We start from the raw sequence: 11,800 nt of genomic DNA, 5'->3' as shown, positions 1-11,800 counted from the left end.
AGTCCTCCACCTCCAGATGGTAGATGGGAGCAGTTGAAGGCCAGGGGGAAGAGGGCAGGCTGGGTTACTCTTGCTCAATTCTCTGGTTTTCAGTAGAGACAGAGTCAATCCCTACCTTTTCACTGTTGTAACATGTCAAAAGACACTGAGCACCACTGATCTAAAACGCTTGAACTGGATTTTACCTAGAAACAAACAGTAGGAAAATAAATATTTCTTTCTTTTCCAATATAGAAATGACCAGAGACACCGCTGTCATCCGATGCACGTTAACCCAGCCTTTCACTGCGTGGAGCAAGGGACTGGCTTTAGGGGGCAGAGGACCGTGCCTCGTTCACGGTGTGTGCCCAGGCAGTTGCAGCTCACTCTTGAACCACTCCTGAGCTCTGTGACACAAGCTGGCAGCAAAGATGGGGTAGGTCCTCCCTTGCGCTGCAGGAGGTCCTTGGAGCAGAGAGCATCACGAGAGCATCATTTCCATTTGCTCCCCGATTCCATTAGACTAATCAAGTGTCATAAAAAAGCACCTTAGCTTAACTGGTAGTCATACCCATCCAACGTCCATCTCACTTAGAGGTAATTGGGCGGGGCATGTATTCAACCCGTACAGAATTTAAAATAAAAAGCCAGTAGACTCCAGTGCTGTTGACTGGAAAATATTGTACTTGTCACTCCAGCTGTTTCTGATTGCTAGTTACAAATATGTGTTACGAAATATCCATTTATTTAGGCATTGCGGGTCACTTGACAGGGAAGATGAATGATGTCATCAGATTTCCTTTTATTTTTTCTGGATGAGCAATGTGGTGTTGCTGACATTAATATGCAAGCATTGTGCAAGATCCCTTCACATGGATCTGTTGATCTGCACTTGAAAATGGATAGCATCAGCGTGGCCATAACTGTTCGGAGGAATTCCTTTTAATTGGGCTTTTGTCGTGTGGATAGTGAAAGGTGAGACTGAAATTTGAGAATTTGCTTTAACTTGTAGCCATATTCAGAATTTAAATTCAGATCTACCATATGCAAAAAAAAAAGAAAAACTCCAATATATTGTATTGCCTGCTCCATTATGTGGTAGTTAATAATTAAAAACATGCTGCAATTGCTTTTACAAATTCATAATGTGGAGATGAAGGATTACTGCTAGTTGTAATTTGACATATAATAATCTTTGCTGTATTTCAGTTATTTGCTAGTGAAGCTTAATTTTTTTTTCAATTTTGATGAGACAAAGAAAGAATTAACATCAGATGTTTCCTCTGCATTTGTGCAATTCTAAAGTGCCTTTATTTAAAAGAAAATAAAATTGCATACAGTTTGCTAGAGCACCTCTTCAAAGCCTGTCTTACATGGTATTGTTACACAACAGACTCCATCATCCCTCATAGACAGGACTGTGCAACTGGCTGCCTTGGGGACTGCTGCTGCCAATGTGACATATTGGATCCCTTCAGACCTTGGAAACACAGTCTGATCCATCACAAACTCGAGGGGGTTTTATGCCCTGCAATTTTATCCTTAGGTAGCTTTATATTATTTATGTCTCCAGATGTACAAAGACCACCAGTAGGCATGTAACCCTTGAAACAACCACCAGTATCAGGTAGCTCATTTCTAAGCTACGATTACTTGCACCGTGCAGCACCTGAGGGCCCAACCAAGCTGAGCTCAGTACTAACAAACATGGAAACACCTCCTGCCCAGCAGCTTTACTGCAGGGGAGGGAAGAGTGCAGACACATAAATGTACTTGTCCAGGGTTAACAAGAGCGCCTGGTTTTCCCAAGTGCATTTTCTGTGCTGGCTCTCACAAAGAAGAGCCCCTGTCCTGCCCACTTCCCATCTTGGATGGGAAAAGAAAGAAACACTGAAGCAGCCCGAATTACATGTCTAGGCTCTGGTGACTCCGAGGAGGTGGGTAAAGACAGTGAACCCTCGTGTCGAAACCCCTTGGACAGCATGGTCCATCAGCAGTGCTTTCCTTGCACAGTACTCCTACTCACATGTAGAAGGATGTTTTCCAGGTAACAAATCCAAAGCCATTAGGGTTTTGGGGGTTAAAACCAGTGTCCTGGCTTCCACCTGTGCATTTACACAGAGCCTGGGCCAACAGGAGGAATCCCTTGCCTGTGCCCATATTGTTAGAGGGCTCATGACATGCATACTGCAGTGCCAAGGATGTGTGCTGGACGATGTGTGGACCTGGCTGTGGTCGTAGTGTTGAGCTCCTGGGGCCTGCTCGTGACACATGCTGGGTACATCTGTACTAACTAGTCCGTTGAACAGTGCCAGGGAACGCACCCAGGGACTGCACCTACATCGCTTATGATGGATGGCCCAAAGCATGGTTTTAGACATGCAAAGCAGTTGTCTCTCAACCAATTCCCAGGTGTAGTTCAGAAGCAGGTAAGGGATAAGACACTTTCCAAAGAGGTGACCTCCATGTGACTGCCCATGTTCTGGGGATTAAAGAGCTTTTAATCACAAGGATATGGGCCAGTCCATGCCTAAGAAGGGTGCTGGGCATGTTCAGTGTAATAGTACAGCTATAGTCTCTGTGGCAGGAGTACCCTGCGGTGAAAAAGCTGTCTATGCACATTGCACTTTGAAAACACAAGGATGTTTGCCCTGTGCCCTTGACATCTGCCTTGTCATGATCATGATCATGGCCAACATGACCAACATAAAAATCAAGGCTTGACGGAACTCCTCAGCCTCTCCTCTCCACCTGCTGCACATCACACCAGCTCTTAGTGCTGCTCATCACTGTGGTAAAGATCAGCTTAGTTAACATGATCGCTATCATACAGGATGGCACACAACAATCCATGGTGGGTGATGAGGTGCTTTGGATAACTGACCTCTCCGTCATCCTGAACATTAAGGAAAGTCAGATCCGTCCCTTCCAGGATGCTGCCAAATATCCACCAAGTCTGTGGCTGGAGCGAGAAGTACCACCTTCCAGCCACCATCTTCCTGGAAGGTTAACACTTCCTATACAGGACATTATGTCCTATACCCCCGAGGGCAGAAGTCATCCTATGGATTACGGCAAGTCTATCCTCATTTGGTGGTAGCTGTGAGGTACAAGAGCAGGGTGGAGGATACAACCATTCAATTCAGATTGCTACGAAGAAAAGTTGTTAAAAATGAACAAGACCAACAAGCAGCAGGCCATTAAATCATTACCACTGCTTTGCAAGCAAACAAGGCAGGAGACCACCCCTGTGAACAGACAGCAGTTCCCCTTCTGTGTGTGATGGCAAGTTCAGGACAAGGTGAAGTACTTTTGGAAGGTACCCTCAGGGCACCAGATGCAGCTGATTCTTATTCTCTGGCTGCCAGGAGCTGCAGACTACTTGTCAGGATACTCTCATGAAGCACAGCTCACTCCCTCTTTGTCCTACAGTAACAAGGATGTCCTCATCAAGAGTATGCTGAAGCTAGGTTTCTGCCCCATGGGCTGGACATGTGCTCTTAGCTGATCTCTCGAAGTCTGCTTCGAAGAATGATGGGGAGGAGGGAGACAGGGCCTGCCTAGTCCTCTCTCTTCCTCTCCCTCTCTCTGTCCTTCTCTCTTCAGCTGCTATAGTGAGTGAAGAGTCTGAAATGGAAGATGTCTGTCATTTGTCAAGCTCTGGCATGCAGCCCTAACTGCAAAACATTGCTGACCACGTGAGGTACCAACATGGTCTCCCAAGTACCACATGCAGTTTGGCATGAAAGCTGGCCATTCCTGGCTGCAGCCAAGGACTGGTTTCTGACCCTTCCCTTTCTGTATACAGCTTCCAACATCTTTAATACAAACCAGCACTGCTCAGTTGTAAAAAGCTGCCTGTACTTGACATGTCTGCTATTTCTTCATATTGCTGCTGGCAAATCTTGCCAAAGCAGCTGTGGGTGGAAGCATGGTCCTTGCAGATGTTGACCACAGGCACAGCTGCTTCCCAGCCAGCCAGATGTGGCTTTTTGCAGTGTAACTCTGAATGTGAAGCATGTAGACAATGGCATAGTGTATATGAGATTAGAGAGAGGCATGTGACACTATGAGGCTTGCTTTAGATGGCGTATAGTAGATAGGAGGGGTCAATGAGAGCAATTTTGAGCTGGACATACACTCAAAGGATGGGATTTTTGTGTTCTCTGGTCTATGTCTGAGTTTCCCTGGCCAGGAGACAACTTACTTCTCTTCAGAGTAAGACTGGATGTGAACTAGTATATGTGCAGTTTAGACAATCTGGAAATGACCCAGCAAGACATTGCAATGGTCTGCTTTGATGTCTTGCATAGCATGGACCATACTGTTTCATCAAGTATGTACTTCCGCAGGCTTGCAGCTTCTTCCAGCGATAAACTATATCTCATGAAAAGTTACTCATTAGTCATTACAGCTGGAGAGATGTCCCCAGCTAGAAATCTCTGATTACATATCCTCATTGAGCTCTACTTTTAGTCTGAATTTGACACTTAAGGCTTCTAGCCTCTTCCCTCTTAGCTTAGAGTTTTCTACTGCCAGGTGTCTCTTTGTACAGGTATTTATAGAATCTTCTCTTTGTTGAGATTGGGTTCCTTTGGTTTCTCATTGGAAGAAATTATCCAGGTCTCAAATAATTATTACAGACTTTTTCTGAACCCTTTTACACTTGCCAACATTCTTTTAAGAAATGGAAATGAGAAGTGAGGTGCAAATACTCCAATCTGTACTGTTGCTTTCAGTGGAAATGACATTGTTTATACCTCACATTTTGCTTTTTGGCTGCTGCAACACACTGGGAGCTCATGTGCTCTTAGTGACTCATCAGGCCTTCACAGTTATTTTCTAAATCTTTCTTTTCCAAGTACCAATCTGTAACTATGACTTACATTTTTGTTTCATACATATATGACCTTGCCTTTAATTTTCTTACAGCACCTGCTGTTCAGGTGAGCCTTAGTTTCCATGATCATCATATCACTCATGGGAGCTGACCTTATTAATTATGATCCCACTAGCTTCTGGGTCGCCTGCAAACTCTTATGGTTAATGGAGAAGTCAACAGACTTTTAGTTGTCTGGCACATCTTGTTGCTCACACTAGACGTTAACTTGCATCGTTACAGCCTGACTGACTCTTTGGGAGCTCTTAAAAAGCACTGTACTTCAGAAGAGCAGCCCTGCTCTGGGCACCTGGGGACCTGGACTTTCTGGGGAGGAAGCTGCTGAACCCTGCTCCATGTGCTCCCCTTTGAGATTACGGCTTTCTGTTTGCGGTACCAGAAGCCATGTCTTCAAGGTACCAGAATTCACCCTGAGATTGACAGAAGGACTCAGAGGCAGCGTGAATCACCATCAGGCTGGGCTTGCAGGTGCTGTCAGAGCCCTTCTGGAAGTGACTGCAGGCCTTTCCGTTTGCCCAGAAAGCAGCTGGATCCAACACAGTGCTCCAAAGCCTGAACATATGCAGGTCCTGTGGCTATAGCACAGCCTAAAGCACACCATTTACCTTTTGTGTATCCTGTCTGGTTTTGCCCCAGTCGTAGCCCCAGTTCCTGAGAGTACATGGAGTGGGGTCAGAGAACAAGGGCCTCACACGAGGGCTTGAGACTGCTCTCAAAGTACAGTGTAGGTGAGGCCCCAAGTTCCTTCTTGTCACCTCGAGTGTTTGAAGATGCTGTTACTCTGACTGTGATATTATCCATCTACTGCACCTTCCCTGGCATGGTGGGTGATATCTGGCTTGAGTGTGCAATGTTAGCAGCTAGTAGGATTGTCCTTTTACTGCTGAGGAGAACGAGGTGGACGCTAAGGCAGAGAGAGGCAGTGAAGCTGAATCCCTAAAAAACACTTTTTAGCCTAGTTTCATAAAGCTAGTAGGTCTTTGTAACCGTTCCGCTGCCCGTCTGTCTCTTCCAGACCCTCCAATGAACGAGGCCTGTTGGTGAGCTTAAAGTGAATTTGCCAGAGGGCTCTGCTCCTGCAGAAGCTAATTCCCTACAAGCAACAAAAAGCAGGGTGTGAAAGGAGGAGGGAGGCTCTGCTAATACAGTGCGAGCTCAACACCCGCCTGCTGAGCTTGGCCCGCCGGCTGACTGCACAGCACCAGCATCCCACGGAGCTCAGGAGCCGCAGCACCGCCTGCCTCTCGCACAGCCGAAGCCGGGGGGTGAGAGGGTGTCCTGCTTTCAGCTGGGATAGAGTTAACTGTCTTCCCAGTAGCTGGCACAGTGCTATGTTTTGAGTTCAGTATGTGAAGAATGTTGATAACACTGATGTTTTCAGTTGTTGCTAAGTAGTGTTTAGACTATAGTCAAGGATTTTTCAGCTTCTCATGCCCAGCCAGCGAGAAAGCTGGAGGGGCACAAGAAGTTGGCACAGGACACAGCCAGGGCAGCTGACCCAAACTGGCCAACGGGGTATTCCATACCATGGGACGTCCCATCCAGTATAGGAACTGGGGGGACTGGGGGTGGGGATCGCCGCTCGGGGACTGGCTGGGTGTCGGTCGGCGGGTGGTGAGCAATTGCCCTGCGCATCATTTGTACATTCCAATCCTTTTATCATTACTGCTGTCATTTTATTAGTGTTATCATTATCATTATTAGTTTCTTCTTTTCTGTTCTATTAAACCGTTCTTATCTCAACTCAGGAGTTTTACTTCTTTTTCCTGATTTTCTCCCCCATCCCACTGGATGGGGGGGAGTGAGTAAGCGGCTGCGTGGTGCTTAGTTGCTGGCTGGGGTTAAACCGCGACAGAGGGAGAGAAGGATCCTGTGCCTGGAGTGTGGAGGACAAGGCATGTGGAAAGACGCTGGAAATGGTGTGGGAAGTAAGAGCTTGCGGGAAGTTAACGGGGAGCAGATGGCAACGCAGGCTTTGTGGCCTGGCTTTGCAAAGCAGCAGGTGTGGGATCAGTGGCACGGCACTCCCCTACAGACTAAGAGGGAGGCTTTCTCTGTATCAGTAAATTGCACATCAGTTGTCTCATTTCCAACAAAACGCCAGTGACTGAATGTTTCGGGAGCATTTCTCTGCATCACATGCACAGGATCCTTCCCGACTGTTAGTGTTAATACATTGTGAACAGGAGTAATTGAACACTAATTACCCCTCTGTTTGCACTTTGTAGTCTAGGGGAGCGCATGCTCTGGGTCAGATCACAGGCAAACGGCAGCACTGCTGTGCAACCGTTACAGCTCCATCTAAAATAACAGAGCCCTCTGTTGTATCGCCTTTTGGGCTGTTTGGATATGTGCTATTATGTCGTGGTTTAACTCCAGCCAGCAACTAAGCACCACGCAGCTGCTCGCACACACACCCCCGGCAGTGGGATGGGGGAGAGAATCGGGGGGAAAAAAAAGTAAAACTCGTGGGTTGAGATAAAGACAGTTTAGTAGGACAGAAAAGTAAGTTGATAATAATAATAATAATAATAATAAACAAAAGAAGTGATGCACAATACAGTTGTTCACCACCTGCTGACTGATGCCCAGCCAGTTCCTGAGTCACATTCCCCCCCCCAGCCAACTCCCTCCCAGTTTATATACTAGATGTGACGTCCCATGGTATGGAATACCCCTTTGGCCAGTTTGGATCAGCTGCCCTGGCTGCGTCCCCTCCCGGTTTCTTGTGCACCCCCAGCCTCTGCTGGCTGGGCAGGATGAAAAGCTGAAAAGTCCTTGACTTAGTATAAACAATGCTTAGCAACAACTAAAACATCAGTGTGTTATCACATTATTCTCATCCTAAATCCAAAACACAGCACTATACCAGCTACTAAGAAGAAAATTAACTTTATTCCAGGCAAAACCAGGACATATTAGTTGAGAATAGCACTTAGTATGCAGGAATGTTGCAAGGATTAATTAATTAGGGTTTTTTTTAAGTTGGAAAAATGAAAAGTGCTATATAAGTGTTCCTAAGTATTATACAGCAATGGTTCACAACCTCAGGTTTTTTCTGATATTTCTTTGCAGCTTTAACTTCCTATCTCATACCACACAAATTTCTATTACCAATAATAGTCCAGTATACCATGTGCCAAATGATAATTCCCCAAACGTGTGTGAATTAAATTCTAAAGACAAGGACTGTTTTGTCAGTATATAAGTATATATTTTATATTTTATATAAATATAAAATATATCAATATTGTATATTATATATTATATATTTAGGAAAGTGTGTATACATATATATACACCCACATATGTATGTATTACAAACAAGTATGTGTATATATATGTATAGGAACAATATGATAAAGGGAAGGGAAGTTTTAGTAATTCTTCACAGATGACACTGTGGTAATACATTCCCCCAGGAATAATATGCATGTCCCTTTAGGTCCAGAACTCCTGTGTTTCTGACACTACCTTAGTAGCAATGATTCATAGCAAATACGAGATTATATAGTAAATTATGCGCATTAAATCAGTCACCATCATAGTTTGCTACCGAAGGCCCTCCTGGATTTAGCCCACTATTATTTAAAGAAACTGTGAAGACATTCGGGTACTTTTGAAAGGCTCTTTAACAGCACAGTGACAAGGTGACCTTATAAAAACCCAGACAGAGACTGGTAAGGAAGTGTTTTTTCTTTCCTCCATCCCACTGTGCTACAAATGCCATTTTTCCACAGTACAGTGTCTTTGTGTGCCATATGGAAATACAGGAAAAGCGACAGCAAAGGAAAGCCTGAAATGCTCAGTACCAATCCACATTTATGTCTCAGGGAGTTTTGTTGATTTAATTGCTAAGGAAAAATACTGTGAGGACATTCTCATTGAGCAAGAATCAATGAAAGGTTAAAAAAACCTGAAAAAGACATTCATTCATAAAACAAGGATTGATTCTACAGCCACGTAATTAGCAGGTATTTTCAGTTTTCCTTCAGAAAGAATGCCAGTCACATTCATGTGATTGACAAGGGCAATGCTGTTGTGACTGATACACAGAGCTGTATAGCCCGGAATGAAAGATGTGGAAGAAAGGGTTTGTGATGGGTGGAGATACTGGCAGCTGAAGGGCTGTGGGAGAGGGAGGTCAGTGAGCAGAAGGTAAAGAAAAGACAAAATTCAAATTGTGGAACTCTTTAGGTGGCCTTGTGTTCAGAGGAGAGGAAACTCCAATCATCCAAGGAAGCCTCTGTTCTGTCTCAGGAGAAACGTTCTGTCTTTTCTCTCACATCTGTGGCTGCAAGAATAGGGAACTGCAGAAATATTGCTGGCTAGCTAAACACCAGGCTGCAACCAACCTTTTCATGTTCTTGGTTACGGCAGCCAAGCTTGGTCTTCAGACCACCGATGGCCTGACATGGTAGAGTGACTTGCAGGGCCAAACCCCAGTGGTGCCGGCAGACACTCTGATGATCCTTTGGTGGGATCTGCACCAGGGAACACAACTGACTGTTCCAGTACTTGGATAACCAGCAATTGCTACCCAGACGCACGGAGGTTACAAGCACATGAGACCCTGGGGCCACCTACAGAAGTTAGGTCCATGCAGAGCGAGTGGTTAGTGCAAATTGTAAAATATCACTAGCTCAAAATACAGTACTTGGCAAAAATATTACTACTGTGCCTTACGCTACGACCAAAAGACCCCGCAGAATGCCATCAATCTTCTTTGAAACTAGCAGGAGGATCGCACGGTGTTGCTTTCGGCAGTGTGAGCATGCTGTGACTCCAAAGCACCACCTGCTGACTCCACACAGCAGCAGAGCTTTCCCAACGGCCACCTCAAATACCGCTTTATCTACCCGGCTGTTTCAGTGGCCTTAGCAGTATCAGGGTGATACTTTCAAAACGTCATTGCTAACACCTTTTAACTATGTGCTGGCAAAGATTTAGTATTATTATAAAACCTAAACCCTACTATCTTCAGTCTAGGATTGTGAGGATGAAGGCATTACTTTTGGAAAGGACATCAACTTCATTTCCAATTTTATGTCAAAAGTACACCTGTAGATAGAGTTTATGTCATAGCTGGTTGCAGGGGCATTTAGATGTCACACTGCTCACTTTTCCAGTCAAAATAAGATAGGCATCTAAGTATAATAAAATGCACCTGCAATTATATGTCCCAGCAAAAATTACACCTGCAGATGTTGTCAAGTGCAAAAATCTAAGAACACTTGAAATTATTTCCAAACACGTGAAGCTTGAAAAAAGTAGAACTGCATTATATATGAACAATATTTTCTATATATAGTGTATATATATAGTATACATATAAAATATATAATATAGAACTATATTATATATTATGTAATATCTATTGCGAGTACAAAGCACGTCCCGCCTTTGCACTTTAAGGGATATCCACTCAGTAATCTTGAATCCTTCTGATATGTACTCTTCTGGATTTTAAAGGCTTTTAAGTCTTAAACAAGGACTAATAAAAACATAATTAAATAAAATATTAATATGGCCCTCCTCTGTGTTAGTTCCCAACACCGCTGTTACTGTTTCTTCTTTTTTATTCCCTTTCTTTTTCTCTCCTTTTCCTCTCTCTCTCTCTCACATGGAAAATTTTCCTAGGCAGATTCCTCCCGTCACTATTCGGGGAAGGCTTGCAGAAGTGATTAGCCTTTTGTGAGTGCAGTTTAATCGTTAGTGCCAATGAATTCCACAACCTTGGGCCTCTCTGTCAAGAGCCTCTGATCACCAGCAGTCTCAGCGCGGTCTCTGCCAACACGCCATTTTCCACAGCGCTACGGCGAGTCACGGACGGGACAGCAACCTAGGATGTAAAGTAATTGAAAATTAGGGTGATAACACAATAGCAGGAAGTGAGCTAGTAGGGCATAAAAACCCCTCTTTTGGACCTAAGAGATAGGCAATAGCCTACGAGGCCCCTGAGGTGTCTTAGAGAGCTGCCTGGGGCACCCTGCGCCGCGCCGCGCACGGCGAGCACCTGGTCCCAGCCGAGGAAGGCTGGATGCGGCTCCCTGTGAAAACGTAACCAAGGGATGCTGCTCTGTTGGGGCCAGAGTGTCGGCACGGCTGACAGGAGGCACTGTTTTTGCAGAGGAATTACCTATTCCTTAAAGCATGACGCAACTCTGCCAGCCCTAAGACTGAGCGTCCATACTCAGAAAGATTAGCGAAGCAACTCTTTCCCGACCATAATAATCACCAGACTTCAGAAGGTTCCTGAGTATATTTTTTTAATATCGGGAAGGTATGGTGTAGCAAGTGTCAGTAAGGGATCTGCTGAGGCTCTCTGCTCCTTCGTTTGCGTTTGGCTGTTAACTCCTCGGGGAGGGAGGGTGGGACAAGACGTTTCAGAAGCTCCACCTGGGGCTCTTTGAGGCTTTTAGAGGACTCTCCCAGCCTGTATTCTTGGTTGAATGCCCGCAGAGGAGGGGACACCGGAGAAGGCAGCTCTTCACGAGCCCTTCCCTGCCGTGTGACTCTGACCTGACCCTAGCAGCAGCGATGTGCCCCTGCTTATCCTGATGCTGAGGGTGAGGGTCTCCTTCTACAAGGCCCCCTCCCTCCCAGACTCTGGCAGGGGCAGCTGCCAGACACAGAGCGAATCCCCCGCTTGCCATCGCTGTTCTCTGTAATGCTACGATGGCAAATCATGTAACAAAAGGACATACTCCCCCATCTCCATTTTGATAAAGCTGTCTCCTTCCTCAAGCAACCATAAAGAGGAGCAGCTGAGAAAGACGTAACACAGTATGTCTTTATTGTACTTCCTTTAACAACCTGAAAGTTTTCCCAGGATTACACGATAACTACAGCTATTAACATGCATATATTGCATTCCTGAGAGTGCTCCTAAGCGTCTCAGCCATGTTACCAAGACAGATT

Source organism: Haliaeetus albicilla, chromosome 2 (assembly GCF_947461875.1).
Source record: "Haliaeetus albicilla chromosome 2, bHalAlb1.1, whole genome shotgun sequence".
NCBI classification, from domain to species: domain Eukaryota; kingdom Metazoa; phylum Chordata; class Aves; order Accipitriformes; family Accipitridae; genus Haliaeetus; species Haliaeetus albicilla.
The sequence above is the reverse complement of the archived record's forward strand: the minus strand, read 5'-3'. Positions refer to the sequence as shown.